Raw genomic sequence first — 14,380 nt, forward strand, 5'->3', positions numbered from 1 at the left:
TTGATGTTATTTTAATTTGAGAGATATTTAAATTTGGTATTTGAATGTATTAATTTCATCAAATCTAATTAAATAAAAATAAATATAATTTAAATAATGTAGAGGATAAATTCTTTTAGATTAAAGCAATACTTGTTTTTATCCAATTATGTATTCAAGAGATAGATTGCATCTCAAGATCAATCTAACATCGTTTGAGAATAAAAGACATTAAAGGAATTCTCTATCTTGTCGAGGGATGAATATAAAGTGAGAATGCACATTCAAACCACCATTCTTGTACATTTATACTTTTTTATTGTTTAACTTGAAATTAAATAAGGATATATTGTTATAAATTATAGTTTTTATACGGTGATTGATACAATGGACATGGAATATTAAGAAAATGAAAATGAAAATGATGAGTTATTATATATTTGAGAATGTGATATGATGATATGAGTCTATAGATTTAGCATATGCAGCACAAGTGGACACTTGATATGAAATTATCACTACCAAGAAAACAAAGTAAACCCTAAACAACTTTTATTTTTTTGGATGTATTATATGAATATATATAAATATTTAAAAATAATTTATGTATAGTTCACAAATTAATATATATTAATGTTATATAGTTTTGTATTAAATTACACTAATTAACACTTCCTTATACTTAGATTGGAGAATCAATTCTATTTTTTTATCTTACACCAAATTTTTTATTTCTTTAAAAGATATTATTTTAACTCCTTTTATATAATATATTTGTTAACCTTTTTAATATGAAAAAGGTAAAAAAAAAATTATAACTTGTGGTGGTATAATTCTCTCATATATTCAAAGCAATTGGAATTTGTTGGCCTTTCAGTTATTTACAATGAAAATTAATTAAAAAAAAGTGTTTAGACAAGTTACACCTTTTAATGTAGAATAAATGTATATTTAGACAAGTTTACTCATAAAAAAACTCTTAAAAACTAAAATAAGAAAAAAAAGTGATTAGGATTCTACTTAGTAAAAGTGAACTTAAATGTACATTAAAAAAATTAAATAAAAATTATTCAAATTAGTTTACATATAATTTGATTTTAATCTTAATTTTTACCTTAAACAAGTTCTTAATTAAAACTACTGGGATTTTTTAGATGGAGGGAACAAAGGGCGATGTCAACTGTACCAAAGACTATAGTCTTCATAGTGGGGTCCATTCTTTTAGGGTTTCACTGACACATTTTTTTTTTTTTTTATCTTTTTTTCATTCATTTCCGATCCATTATTCTCCGTGTATTTTTGTGTGTTCTTTTTAGTTTTCTGGTTAGAGCTGGTGATGGATTCAATTGCTAATGTTAATTGGTGTGATTTGGACTTGTTTATGGATAATGAATCTGAATAGATGTATTTGTTATGGTGTGTAGGTTATATTTTTTTATTAACTTTGCAAGGTGGTGGTGTTTTGTTCCTAATTTTGATGCCATCTCTTGCATTTGTCTTAAAGTTTATTCTTCAATTGTAAGATCTTTGACCTTTTGGGGGTGTGTAGTAAGTGCAGGCATCGAGGGCAAGGCTGGCTGTACAAGGAGTACAAAGAAATGCAGCAAGAAAAAGACTGTTGATCCTGATATTAAAGCAGTCTTTGTTGATTCTAACATTTTTAAATGGAAAGGGTCTTATCAAGGTATGCTGACTATTGTTAATTACGAACTGTTTGTGATGATTCTAACAATTGCTTGATTTGTTTTGCTTACAGTTGGGGTCCCTCTGAGACTCTTTACGAGGGGTGCGAGTTCCAGTTTACTTTCTCTATTCTGGAGCAGTATCCTCTACAGCCACCTCGAGTCCTGTTTTTGACTAAAATATTCACCTAATGTTCACTTTAAGGTAGGATGAATATGTCTTTAAATCTGTTATGCTTTTACCCATACCTTTTTACTTATGAATAGTATCTGTATGATTTCTGAGAAGAATTATTTATCCTATTTTGTTTTTCACTAAATTTTCAGTGATGAATGGTTTCTAAAATTTTCTAAGTAATGCATCCATTATAAAACATTTATGGATTCGTTTGGTGCTTAGAATTGGAATTGTTGTTCAAAATTGTAATTCCTATTCCTATTCCTATTGGTTTGGAATTATAATTCCTATGTTTGTGTTGTGTAATGAATTAGAGGTTACAATTACAATTCCAAGTTTGATTTCAATTTCGTTTTTTGACATCTCTATTTAGCTAGGGGTAGTTGTGGGTACAATTACAATGGTTAGTGTGGATAGGTGGTGGAGATGGTAAATAGCGACAAGAGTGGCAGAGTGGTGATGGCCATTGATGTGGTAAGAATGGTGATTGGTGATGGTAAGAGTGACGGTGGTTATTGGGGGTGGGGGGAATGAGTATGGTGATGTTGGCAACAACAAAAATTATGAGAGTGACGCGGTAGCAATCATTGTTGGCAGTGGTAATAAAAAGGACAGCGATGATTGGAGTGGACGTAGTTGGTCAAGGGGGTGGCACCGCAACGGCAATCAGTGGGAGTCTGGCAGTGATTGGTGGTAGGGATTGCGATGGTAGGGGTGATGACATTGTGTCTGGTAGCAGGAGCAACAGAGATGGAGAGAACAACAAAATAGTGAGGATGAACTTAGGAATTGTAATATAGAGGGTAGAGTTTTGGAACTGAGAAATGTTCGCTTTAATTATATTATAATTCCATGGAATTGGACTTTAGAGTTGTTCCAATTCTGGATGAACTTCCAAATGTCATAATTCCAAGTCTAAGCACCAATTCCATTTCCAATTCCGTGCATCAAATGGGCACTAATAGTTGTTTGCACGAGAAGTAAATGCGAAATGAAAAGCTTGTTACCATATATACTGGCCGCCCTGCTACGAACCATCAGCATTGAAATGAAAACTTCTATCATAGACATACTTTAGTGCTCATATGTGATGCTTATGAATGATGAGTGTTTGTGGTTGGTCTTATTAATTGGTTTGGTTACCTTCTCAATGATGGAAAGACCAATCATGCTAACGTTTTATGGGAGGCTGATAAGTTAAAGAAACCTAAGCTCTATGTATACTATTAATTAGCTACAATTGGAATTTGAAAGCCATTGATTTGTTTTTAATTGCCTGGTCAATTAAATTTGTTTCTTCTGTTCTTTTTAAGTTGATGGATAACTTTTTCCTATTGGATTTTGTATTATTCTTAACATATCTTCATGACGATTGGTTAAAAATCTAATGAGCCTGCATGAGCCCCCATAGGCCAAGTAAATAAGGTTGTAAAATCCTTTTTTACACTTCTTACGTGGCATACAGAGGACCAGGCAATTCCATCATTTCATCAATCAGAGTAAATAACAATCAACATCATCAAAACTTACATATCTTACTTCATATCTGATTGAGTGACTAGTCAGCCTGCATGTATGACTCGCCTTATGTCAGGTGAAAACGCTGTGAGTTCCTTTTTACAAGCTTCTTACATAGAATACAGGGAGTGAGGCAATCATAATAAATAGCAATTATGTACAACTCTCCTCATATATGATTGACTAGTTAGCCTGCATGACTCCCCTAATGCCAAATAAAAAGGCTGGCAATTTCTTTGGCAGGCTTCTTACATGGCATTCAGGGAGCCAGGCAAGCGCATCATTTCATCAATGGGAGAGATATAACAATTTTCATTAAGGAGCCTCACCTTGAACTTGACTAGAATCCGCATCATCAAAACAAAACAGTATCAAATTGCAATACTCAGAAAGATTTAATTAAACAAATACACTGGGTAAAAGCTAGCTAATTCACTGTCTCATTTGACAGCAAAATAAAGAGCTACGTACCCTTAATTATGTAACAGAGGGACAGAATGAGTAAGAGGAGGCCATCATAGAGGAGGGGAATACTCTAAATCTTATGCTTAACTCAAAATGACTTTGAGCTCCGAGCAGGTCTCTGTAGTTTTTGATTCTGAAACCAATGAACCTATGGGGTATTTAAGGAGACAGAATGAGGGGAGAGACAAGAGAAAATCCATGAAAAAGGGGAGAAAAGGAGGAATTAAGGGTACAATTGGCAAAGGCGGCAACCAAGCCTTGGTTGTAACAAATAGTTCCACCAGATAGAGCCAAACCTGCCTGGGTTTTACAGGTAGTCTTTTTTGGATTTTTTCCCTCCCAAAAGATGAACCCCCCTCCCCACACAAACAAATCCTCCTTTAAAAATTTTCATCCTCCACTCGTTTCAGTTGCATGCAAGATATGAGATGTGCTTATCTGTCAATTTTCCTTTGTTGAAACTTGAAAAGTCTTATATTATGGGACCGTTTAGTCTTTAACCTTTAATCATTACTGTTTCATTGATGAGCACATTAATTAATTATCTTATTATTATTGAATGCACTACCCTGCTAGCAAAAAAGTCAATGACTTAGTGTGATCAATTTCCAGACGATGCCAAAACCAGTCAATAAGACAAGGCCAGAGTTGCAGCGAGCGTTAGCTGAGTTTGATGCTGGGGTCCGTTTCTCACAGAACCGAAGCTGGATCAAAATATGGACAAATGTGATCATCTAACTCATACTCCATCACCATCAAACGGTACTTAATATTATAGAAAATTTGTGCAGTGTCCATCACTGGATTAAAATATCTCTATCCGTTGTATAAGTATGTTTCATCCTTTAACTATAGTAACAATTTAATAATTAACAGAAAAGAACTGTACTGGCATGAGACAAAAGGCTTTTATTTTACTTCTTGTTTTAAACTTATAATAATTATTCTCATAGATATGGGTATTCCATATGAATCCTAAGCTGTAGCTTTTTACAAATGTTAATCTAGATCATTTACTGTGGCCCCAGGAGATTAAAAGGCATAATTTTAAAGTTCCAGTGTGGTCTCAGGATATCCCTGCTCAGTGCCAAATGAGGGAGTTGGGACCACTAATCCGTTTAGTCATTTCATTTTTAAAGGAATTTTATAAGGGCACTTGGCCAATCAAGGACCACATGCAACTGTGCATAAGGGAACACAGGCATCAATCCATATCTCAAAGACATGACTCATCATATGGTTGTGTCTGTGTGTGCAAGGTGCAACCGTGCTTGGGATATAGCAATTGGCTAAGTTGTTTAGAAACCATTTTATTATAATTTTTCTTCCCTTTATTAATTTCTTCATCCTCTTTTATCTGTTAACATATATATATATATATATATATATATATATATATATATATATATATATATATATATATATATCTGTGTTTTAAGATCCAAAATAAGGTTTATTATTGATAGCATATATCTGTGTCGTAAGATCCAAAAATAAGCTTTATAATTTGAGGTCCAGTCTGTCCGTCTAAGTTGTTCAAAGTAACATCGGCATGTGACAAAACGAAATAAAATTCATATTTAGTATTTAAGGATATTATTAATTTTAAGTATTAAAAATTATATAAGTTACATGAGACATTAAATATTATATTAAATATAAATAAATGCATTTCATAATGGTATTGACGACAACAAACATTGATTATAAGTATAAATAGTAATCAATTCAGAGAACAAAAAATACTAAATATGATAACATATGGTTAAAAATGATTATTATATTTGAAATTTCCTTTATATATACATTCATATTAATGTCTTTAATTAAATGAAATATTAATTACAATGATAATAATAATAATAACATTATTATTACTATTTGTAACATGTCAATTAAAATTATAAAGAAACTATCACATCATTAATAAAGTGGATCAGTTAACAAAATTATAAAGTTAATTTACAGTCATCTAATATAACTATATACATCAAGAGAAAAACTAAACATCGATTATCCCTCCATCCAAAGTTTACTCCACAGAAATATCATTGTCCTCTGCTCATACCTATCAGATGATTATAATCAAAATATAAAAACAACAAGAACACCCAACTATAAAAGAAAACAAAACAAGATAAGCTAATGTAAATATATTTATCCTAGAATGATTAAGATGTCAACATAGATCACATTCTAAGCCAAATAATCAAACATCCTAAAAGCATATAATGAACTTACACTTGATTCATCCAGATATAGTATGAATGTCGAACTATGATGGTTCATACACTTGTAGTGGTAAAGCCCCTCGACTAAGACCTCATACTACTCTCACCACATGTCTTACCCCTATCTACTTGAGAATGAATGACTATTAAAGTGTCAGGATGAACCCCTAGTACTTAGCTTCCTACATTCATATTGACAACACATTGATAATCAACATCAATAATTCTCCTTAGAATTTTTATAAACTTCACATTCATTTAATCACATGTTCTAAACCATATCACTGAGTATCAGATAATACATTACACCATATAAATTAATGTTGTCAAAACGGGTAATCTGGCCCAGTCCACCATGGGTTGGTGAGTTAAACGTGTTGGCTCACTTAATTACAATTTTTTTTTCAAATCTAAAAAAATTTACAATTTTTTTGTAATTCAAATCTAAATAAATTTTACTCTAAAATGATGTTAAACTCCAAAGACAACTCAAAATAAAAAAGTAACATATAATCCAAATGTAATAAAAAAACAAGCACAAAAAACAAACAAATAAGTTTATAAAATTAAGGTTTAATGTTTCGGTAGATCCTTTTTTCGTCTAGAATCTCAAATAGGTCCTTTACTTATTCGGTGTCTCAATTGGGTCTTTATTTTTGAAAAATTGAAACAAATAGAGGCTTCCCGTCAAATTGAACAAACGCCGTTTAAGAGACCCTTACGTGGCATGCTGATAATATTTTCGCCTAAGCTAAACCTTCTCGCCTGGGCGAGATATGCATGGGAACATTTTCGCTTAAGCTAAAACTAAGTTGCCTGGGTGAAATTTAGGCTACCCACTGGAACATTTTCGCTTATGCGAAACTTTGCTTGCTTGGGTGACAATGTCCTGCAAATAAGGTTGAACCATTGTAGCTTTCTCGCTTAGGCAAAACTTGGGTCGCCTGGTCGAAAATTTTTAGCTTAAGCGAGACCCCGCGACCCTCTGTTAAAACTCAGAAAAGGAAGGACTGATTCATAAACACTTTCTTTCCAACACAATGCTTTCTTTCCCCAAATTATAGGGCGCGAGGTATGAAGAGATAAAACACTGGTACTTTATCACTAAAAGAAAAGTGGTTTTGCTTCCACAAGAATATGATCCCTTCTTGATTAGGATTCCTACTTTTTGATATACCATTAACATCATTGCTGGTATTGAGGTAAGGTAGCTCATTTTCATGGATTACACAACAGAGTATACTTTGATGAAATTCAACCTTGAAACAACTACCAAGAGAGCCAAACAGTAGATTGAATATAACACAACTTCATTCATTCAAGATAGTCAAATACATTGTTATTTGAGTTTTCATTCACAAGCTCACTTTAACATCATCTATTGCATCATAACAAAACGAATATATCAACAAAACTTGTGTTTAAGTTTTCTGCATATCTCGCCTAGGCGAGAAAGTTTAGCTTAGGCAAAAATACTGTCAGCATGTCACGTAAGGGCCTCTTAAACTACGTTTGTCCAATTTGACAGCAAGCCTCTGTTTGTTTCAATTTTTCAAAAATAAGGATTCAATTGAGACACTGAATAAATAAGGGAGCTATTTGAGAGCCTAGACGAAAAAATGGGCCTACCGAAATATTAAACCTAAAATTAATCATTTTTGTGTCACTCACCTATTTATAATATTAGAGTTTTGAATGGATAAATCCATAATATTTTTCTCTCTTGAAACATCTTTTTCTTTATCCCCGTCTATACTACAATAAAAAAGTGTTAACGGATAATATTGAAACACAAAATAATAAATAATTAAAATAATTTAGGTGGGTTGGTGAGCCAACCTGGCTTACCACAGGTTCAACCCACGTGAGCCGTGTTGAAAATTGACCCGTATAAAAAAATGACATTTTTTTCAAACTCAACCTAGTCTGAATCCATGGTGGGTTGGGTTGGCTCGTGGGTTCTAACCCATTTTGACAACACTAATATAAATCCAAGTACATATGGGAAAGAGAAAACAAAACTACCAAACAACCTCCACCCATTTGGCCAACGAGTAGCCTCTACTCGCCCAATGAGAGGCAAAACAATAAGCTTCCCAAACTGAGCGAGTTGGCTCACCCAGTCCCTGGAACACCCTATCAGAACTTCCTTAAACTCGTCCAACGACTTACTAGCTCTTCCAGCGAGTTCAAAAACAATGAGTTTTGTAGGCTAAGTGAGCTTATTCGCCCAACCTTGAAAACTCTTTGGAAAACACTCCACTTATTTGCCTAGCGAGCCACTTGCTTGTCCAGCGACTCTGCATAATCTGTAGAACACCAAAACATCACCAAAAACACCCTCTCAACCTCACTTGACCTTTCTTAGGTACTTCTATCAAATTTTATCACTTCCATTTGATATTTTAAACTACAACTGACCTATCTAAGCATGTATGATTCAATTAAAACCAAAACTAAACTCATTTTGAAATGGAATTCTAACTTAGACCAACTAAGACTTCAACCTATAGACCATAACTCAAATCTACCACTTTTAACCCATAATTAACCGTTTAGGGGTCTGACCAAGTCAGAAATGACCTAATAGCAGACCCCAAACACTCCACTTGACTTCATCCCACTTACTTTGAAAACTCACTACTAAAAACCTCTAAAATAGACCAAAAACAACTTGAACTCAACTTATTTACACGTTTACCAACACAACATCATATTTTTTTTGCTCAACTAAAAGTCTAAACAAGTTTCAAATGACCAAATAACATGTTTTAAACCACAAATTCTCACCTTAGAATAGAAATTCTAAAATTCACCTATCAAAACTCCATTTTTACCCAAAAATGACCCATAACTCTACTAACTTCTTCCTCTTTAACATTTCAACCAGAATTAACACCAATACAATCACACCAACAACATTCACAAGAGTTCTACAAGTCAACACATAATTTATACAAAGCTCCAAGCAATCATACAATTAATCATTCTCCTTCAAACACAATTCTCACCACAATAATCATCTTAATTTACAAGTTTTTAATCATATCATCATATCACTTATCAATCATATTTCATAATTCAAATTAAAGAAAAATACTAGCTTCCCTTACTTCAAATAGAACTATCACATATTGTTGGATGAATTTGGCAAACATTTTAGATAATGAGACAAGTATTTTAGATAATGAAACGAGTTTAAATTTTTTTTCTTTATATTATTAAATTATTTTAAAATTAAAATATCCGGTCTGATTATTTTAAAAACAATTATTAACACTAATATTCAAAATTTCATATTCTTACACTATTTACTCGAAATATTAATAATGTGAATTATATGAAGCATTGGTAATAATGGCAATCACTAGAAATATTTAAGGATAATGTTAATTTCAATAAGTATTAATGGTAATACTTATATATCTTTTTCATTCGGTCATTTTGAACTAAATTTGTCTTCCTATCGTAAGTTATTTTGTCAACAGTATGTGATTCTTTTAGCCCAAATAAACACCAAACATGAACTATTCTCAACTTAGACGACGAATTATTTTGAGAAGTGTTTCATGTGCGCTTAAAATATTCACCATTAATTTATATGCAAGAGCTACGAAACCATCTGATTGGTTTTGCGTTCCAACGGGTAAGTAGATTTTCCCTCTTTCCCTTCACTGTTCTTGTCCTAGGTTGTACCATTTTCTGACTTCTTGTGCCCTGTGTGAATTTGTCTTTCATTCTCGGTTTATTCCGACTCAAAGAGCTAAAGTTTAGCACCTATTTGGTGATTTATAGGTTCTGTACAGTTTCGCACGGTGTAGGGGGTACTGTTAGAGCATCTGTGAACTGTGTTGAGCAACCCACCAGGTGAGGGGAGCTAATTATTTTTCTTTGAATTTATTGCTTGAATCTGATTTGTAAATGTATGCATGTTGAATTTTGGGTTGTCGTGCGATTTTGTACGGTATTTTGGATTTTTAGTATATAGGATGGTTTGAATTGAACTGGTGTACTCTTGTGATACTGTGTTATAACTTTTATTGTATTGAGTGTTATAATTGAAACTGTGGAATTGTGCATGTTGTGATATGATTATTTTAATCTGTTTCGAATGAGTTGGTTGGCTGAAATTGTTCTTGTTTGAGGGTTTGGAGTAAGATTCTGTAATGGCATTGATATGGGTAGTAAGTAGGTATACATACATTGTTTTAGATTACCGTGAGAGGAAATAATATATATATATATATATATATATATATATATATATATATATATATATATATATATATATATAAAGGGCAATTAAGGTTTAGAGCACAACAGATTAGTTTAGGTAACTTAAATAAATTAAGTAAAATTGGTTGAGAGCCTTTCCTTGTTGGTAGGATAGATGGGACTTAAAAACCTGAGTTGACACATCCCTGATCATAGAGCAACCTTGGCCTGGTCCAGTCAGTTGTGACTAGTCATATGTACTAGCGCCGAAGGTGAGTCTGATGCGTTCAGACATCTGAACTCTCTCCGGTGACCAATTGGGTAGCAATGTAAAGTGGAGAACAAGTATTTTGTGATAATGAAAAATTTAGCAAACAGTTAAATTAAGGGAACATTGTAAGTTATTTAGAGATAATACATATGATAATATATTATATTATTAATGTATAGATTATATATATATATATTAGTTTAATATTATAAATATAAATAATTTATAGTAACGTAATATATATATATATATATATATATATATATATATATATTATATAATATAGATAGGTAACGTTATATATATAATATATTATGACTAACGTAATATATATAATATATATAGGTAACGTAATATATATGTATATATATATATATATATATATATTATATTTTTATGAATCTATTAAAAGAATAAGATGCAAGCTGTTTTCTTTTTTTATTTATTATTTCATTCAGTATATTAAATTTGTAGTGATAAAATTGTTTTAGTTTTCAGAGATTATGCTATTATTATTTTTACATATAATCCATGATTTTTATATTACTGTTTGGTATATATTACTGTTTGGTAATAACATGACAATATCGTCTATTAGAGATGATTGAAATTGGTTGTGAAGCATGTTCTGTTATATATGATTTGATATTTAAGGCTTAAATATGTGGTTTGATTATAATTCAAAGGTGTGTGAATTGGGAAAGACTGAAACATGATTTCATGATTGCTTATGGTAGTTTCAAATGTAGAATCTCTTGGTGAGATTCTTAGTGTTTTAAAATAAAAGTAGGGGCTCAGCCTTGAGAGTCATTCTGACGCTCCAATGGTCAATCATACTCACTTAGAGAGGTTGAATCATGTGGTGAGGAGTAGCAGGAGGTCCTTAGTCTTGGGGGCTCTCAGTATGTTTCAAGACGCGGAACGGACTAACCTCGTGAGTGTGGCAGGATGGGGAACCCAAGTTTCATAAGTCACCACGGGTGCAAGACTCACCATAGCCCGACTATCATTTTAAAGTCCGGACGAGTCAAGTCTAGAAATTAACATGCTTAGGTTGTATTTCTGAAATTATTTGGTGAGTTATTTCTTGTATGTATATGCTTAAATTGAGTTGCATGATTTTATATAATTAGCTCACCCTTGCTTGTTTGTGTTTGTGTTTGTTGCATGCTTTTTCTTTTGCAATGATCATCCACTTGTATGTGAGCAGAGGAGAATGAGGCCTCAGTGGAGGAGGGGAATGAGGAAGCAGCTTCTTAGTCTCTCTAGGAATTTCATAGCTTTCCATGTATTTTGAAGTACTTTAGTATTTCACGTTTTAAAATTTCTTCTACATTCCGGATTACTGTAATCCTTAAATTTTAATTTCTTAGAACCTTATTTGCTATTTTATTATTCTAACTGTTTTCTATTATCATCTATGTTGACGTCTTAATTTTTATACCTGCATGAAGTATAATATTGGTATGTCACATTAGTGCGAGAAAAAAAAGTTGTCAATTTATAAGATACATGATATATTACAATTCAATAGACAAAAAATGTATTCAATAATATATATCAAATAGAAGTAAGACACACATATATATATATATTTCTTATATGGGAAAAAAATTATCTATTGGGGACGTTTATTTTTTTTCCATTTCTAACCAGAAACTTAAATTACAAACATTAATGTGGCTATTGTTAGAAATTGTTATTGTCTTATTCCGAAATGTTATTTTTGAATGAAATTTAGATAGAAAGTTTGTTATTGTTGCATGTTTAATCTTTTATAACTTGCTTCAATCAATTAAAACTTAAACAATTTTATAAATCTATATGTTTCGAATATCAACAATTATTTTTTAAATTGGACATCTAATTAATAAAGCCTTTATGGTTTACGTTTATTTTGTTACATCAATTCTAACTCTATAGATTAAGTTGAAACATTTGTCATCTAGAATTTTGACAAGTTTACATAATTTTTTTCTCAACTTGAAATGACACGATGCATCACTGTATAAAACAAAATCCATCGATTATCATAATTCAAATAGGTTGAGGAAAAAAAATAAAAAATATTTAAATAATTAGTTAAACAAGTTAATATAATACTATAAAATACAAGTTAAGAACTTAATTAAAATTTTATAGTTGATTAAATAATAATTATAAGAATTATTAGGTATCGATTATATATATATATATATATATATATATATATATATATATATATATATATATATATATATATATATATATATATATATATATATATATATATATATATATATATATATATATATATATGAGTTTGTTAACTTGCGTGCGTTCTTTTTTCAGTTGGTACATTTTAGCAATGTGTATGAATATATGAATATATTTTTGTTTACTAAAACTCGATACACATTACTAAAATGTACTCCTGAAGAAAAGAACGTACCGAAGTTAGCAAACACACATATATATATATATATATATATATATATATATATATATATATATATATATATATATATATATATATATATATATATGTATGTATGAATATATTTAAATAATCTGTCAAAAATTATTCTTTTTCTTCAGAATTTTAAATTGATTGTAACACAATGCTTATATTTTTTAACTATGATATTAATTTTCTTTAATTTAAATCCCTCCATTTCTCTACGAACTTGAATATTTTTATTTTCCATAAGTTCCCCGTGCATTAATATTTCATGCTTAACTATAATGTTTAATAATGATGATAATAATATTTAATAACTCAATATTTATAATTATTGAAATTTCTTAAATTGGTCCATCGTCATTGAAATTATTTCCTATAATTTTTGGCTATAGCTGGTTCTTTATGGTAAAGCGGTCTATTTAAAAAAAAATGTTGATTCAAGAAAAAGTTGTAGTTGAATTTTTGGAATACAAATGATATATACAGAAAGATATGATAAAAATGAAAAAAAAAATGTGATTTTTAGTTAATTTATTTGGTATATTTGCAATTTTTTTTTAATTTTATCTTTTTAATATCATATATTTTTCTTCCAACAAATAGAATATCAAATTCTTATCATTTACTTTTATCATAATACAATAATAATATAAAATAAGTTTTTATTTCAAGAATTTAATTAAAAATAGTAATATTTTCTCAATTAATTTTCATTATTCTTATTTCTTTTATTTTTTTTTGTCAAAATCTTACGTAAAAGAAAGCATTTGTAATATACGAGTAGGTTCGCAATGCGATTAAGGAAAAGGAACGAAACATCGGACTGTGTCACAACTTTGGGAATTAGGGTTTTTTTTTTGAGAATTTTGGGGGTTTTAGAATCTGTTCATGCAATTTTGGATTTTCTGAGTTTTTTTGCGACTAAGGTTGGTTCTTGTTTCTCATGGTGCGGTTTGGGGCTTAGCGATTAGGGTCGGTTCTTGTCTCCTGATGTTGCGTGTGACCGTGGGAGAAAGAGTTTCCAATTTCCAGTTTTGGCAAAGTTGGGATGCGAACGGTATCATGGTGGTTGCGATGGCAGCGACAACCTGTTTCGCGTGGTGGTTGGCAGCAAAGTTGCTCCATTCTGACCTTGATGGAGGCCTTGTGGGCTTGGTTTGGATTGGCAGAAGTTTGGTTTATATTGGGCGGTAGTGTTTGTTGCCGGGAGGATGCACAACTTCAAGACCTTCGTTGGTGCCGACACGGGTTTGAGGAGAAACGATATGCAAACGACGATGTGTACGAGGGTTGGTGGCGGTGCAACCTACAGAGGGGAGGGAAGGTACACGTGGCACAACAGGAATGAGTATGCCGGAGAGTGGAAAAATGACGTCATCTCTAGGAAATAAATTTAAT

General features: G+C 31.2%; 1 long non-coding RNA gene across 3 annotated transcripts; it reads left to right on the plus strand.

Annotated features, from left to right (window-relative positions):
• Positions 1 to 1,150: 1,150 nt before the first annotated feature.
• Positions 1,151 to 5,124, plus strand: LOC108325167 (uncharacterized). Of its 3 annotated transcripts, none has more exons than XR_001831814.2 (4): positions 1,151 to 1,663; positions 1,736 to 1,866; positions 4,435 to 4,584; positions 4,851 to 5,124. It is a non-coding gene; the product is annotated as an uncharacterized LOC108325167 (long non-coding RNA). The 3 variants fall into 3 exon arrangements; XR_008246496.1 differs by lacking the exon at positions 4,851 to 5,124 and having other exon boundaries at positions 1,156 to 1,395; positions 1,529 to 1,663; positions 4,435 to 4,726; XR_001831813.2 differs by lacking the exon at positions 4,851 to 5,124 and having other exon boundaries at positions 1,166 to 1,663; positions 4,435 to 4,726.
• The last annotated feature ends 9,256 nt before the right edge of the window (positions 5,125 to 14,380 follow it).

Source organism: Vigna angularis, chromosome 1 (assembly GCF_016808095.1).
Source record: "Vigna angularis cultivar LongXiaoDou No.4 chromosome 1, ASM1680809v1, whole genome shotgun sequence".
Taxonomy (NCBI): domain Eukaryota; kingdom Viridiplantae; phylum Streptophyta; class Magnoliopsida; order Fabales; family Fabaceae; genus Vigna; species Vigna angularis.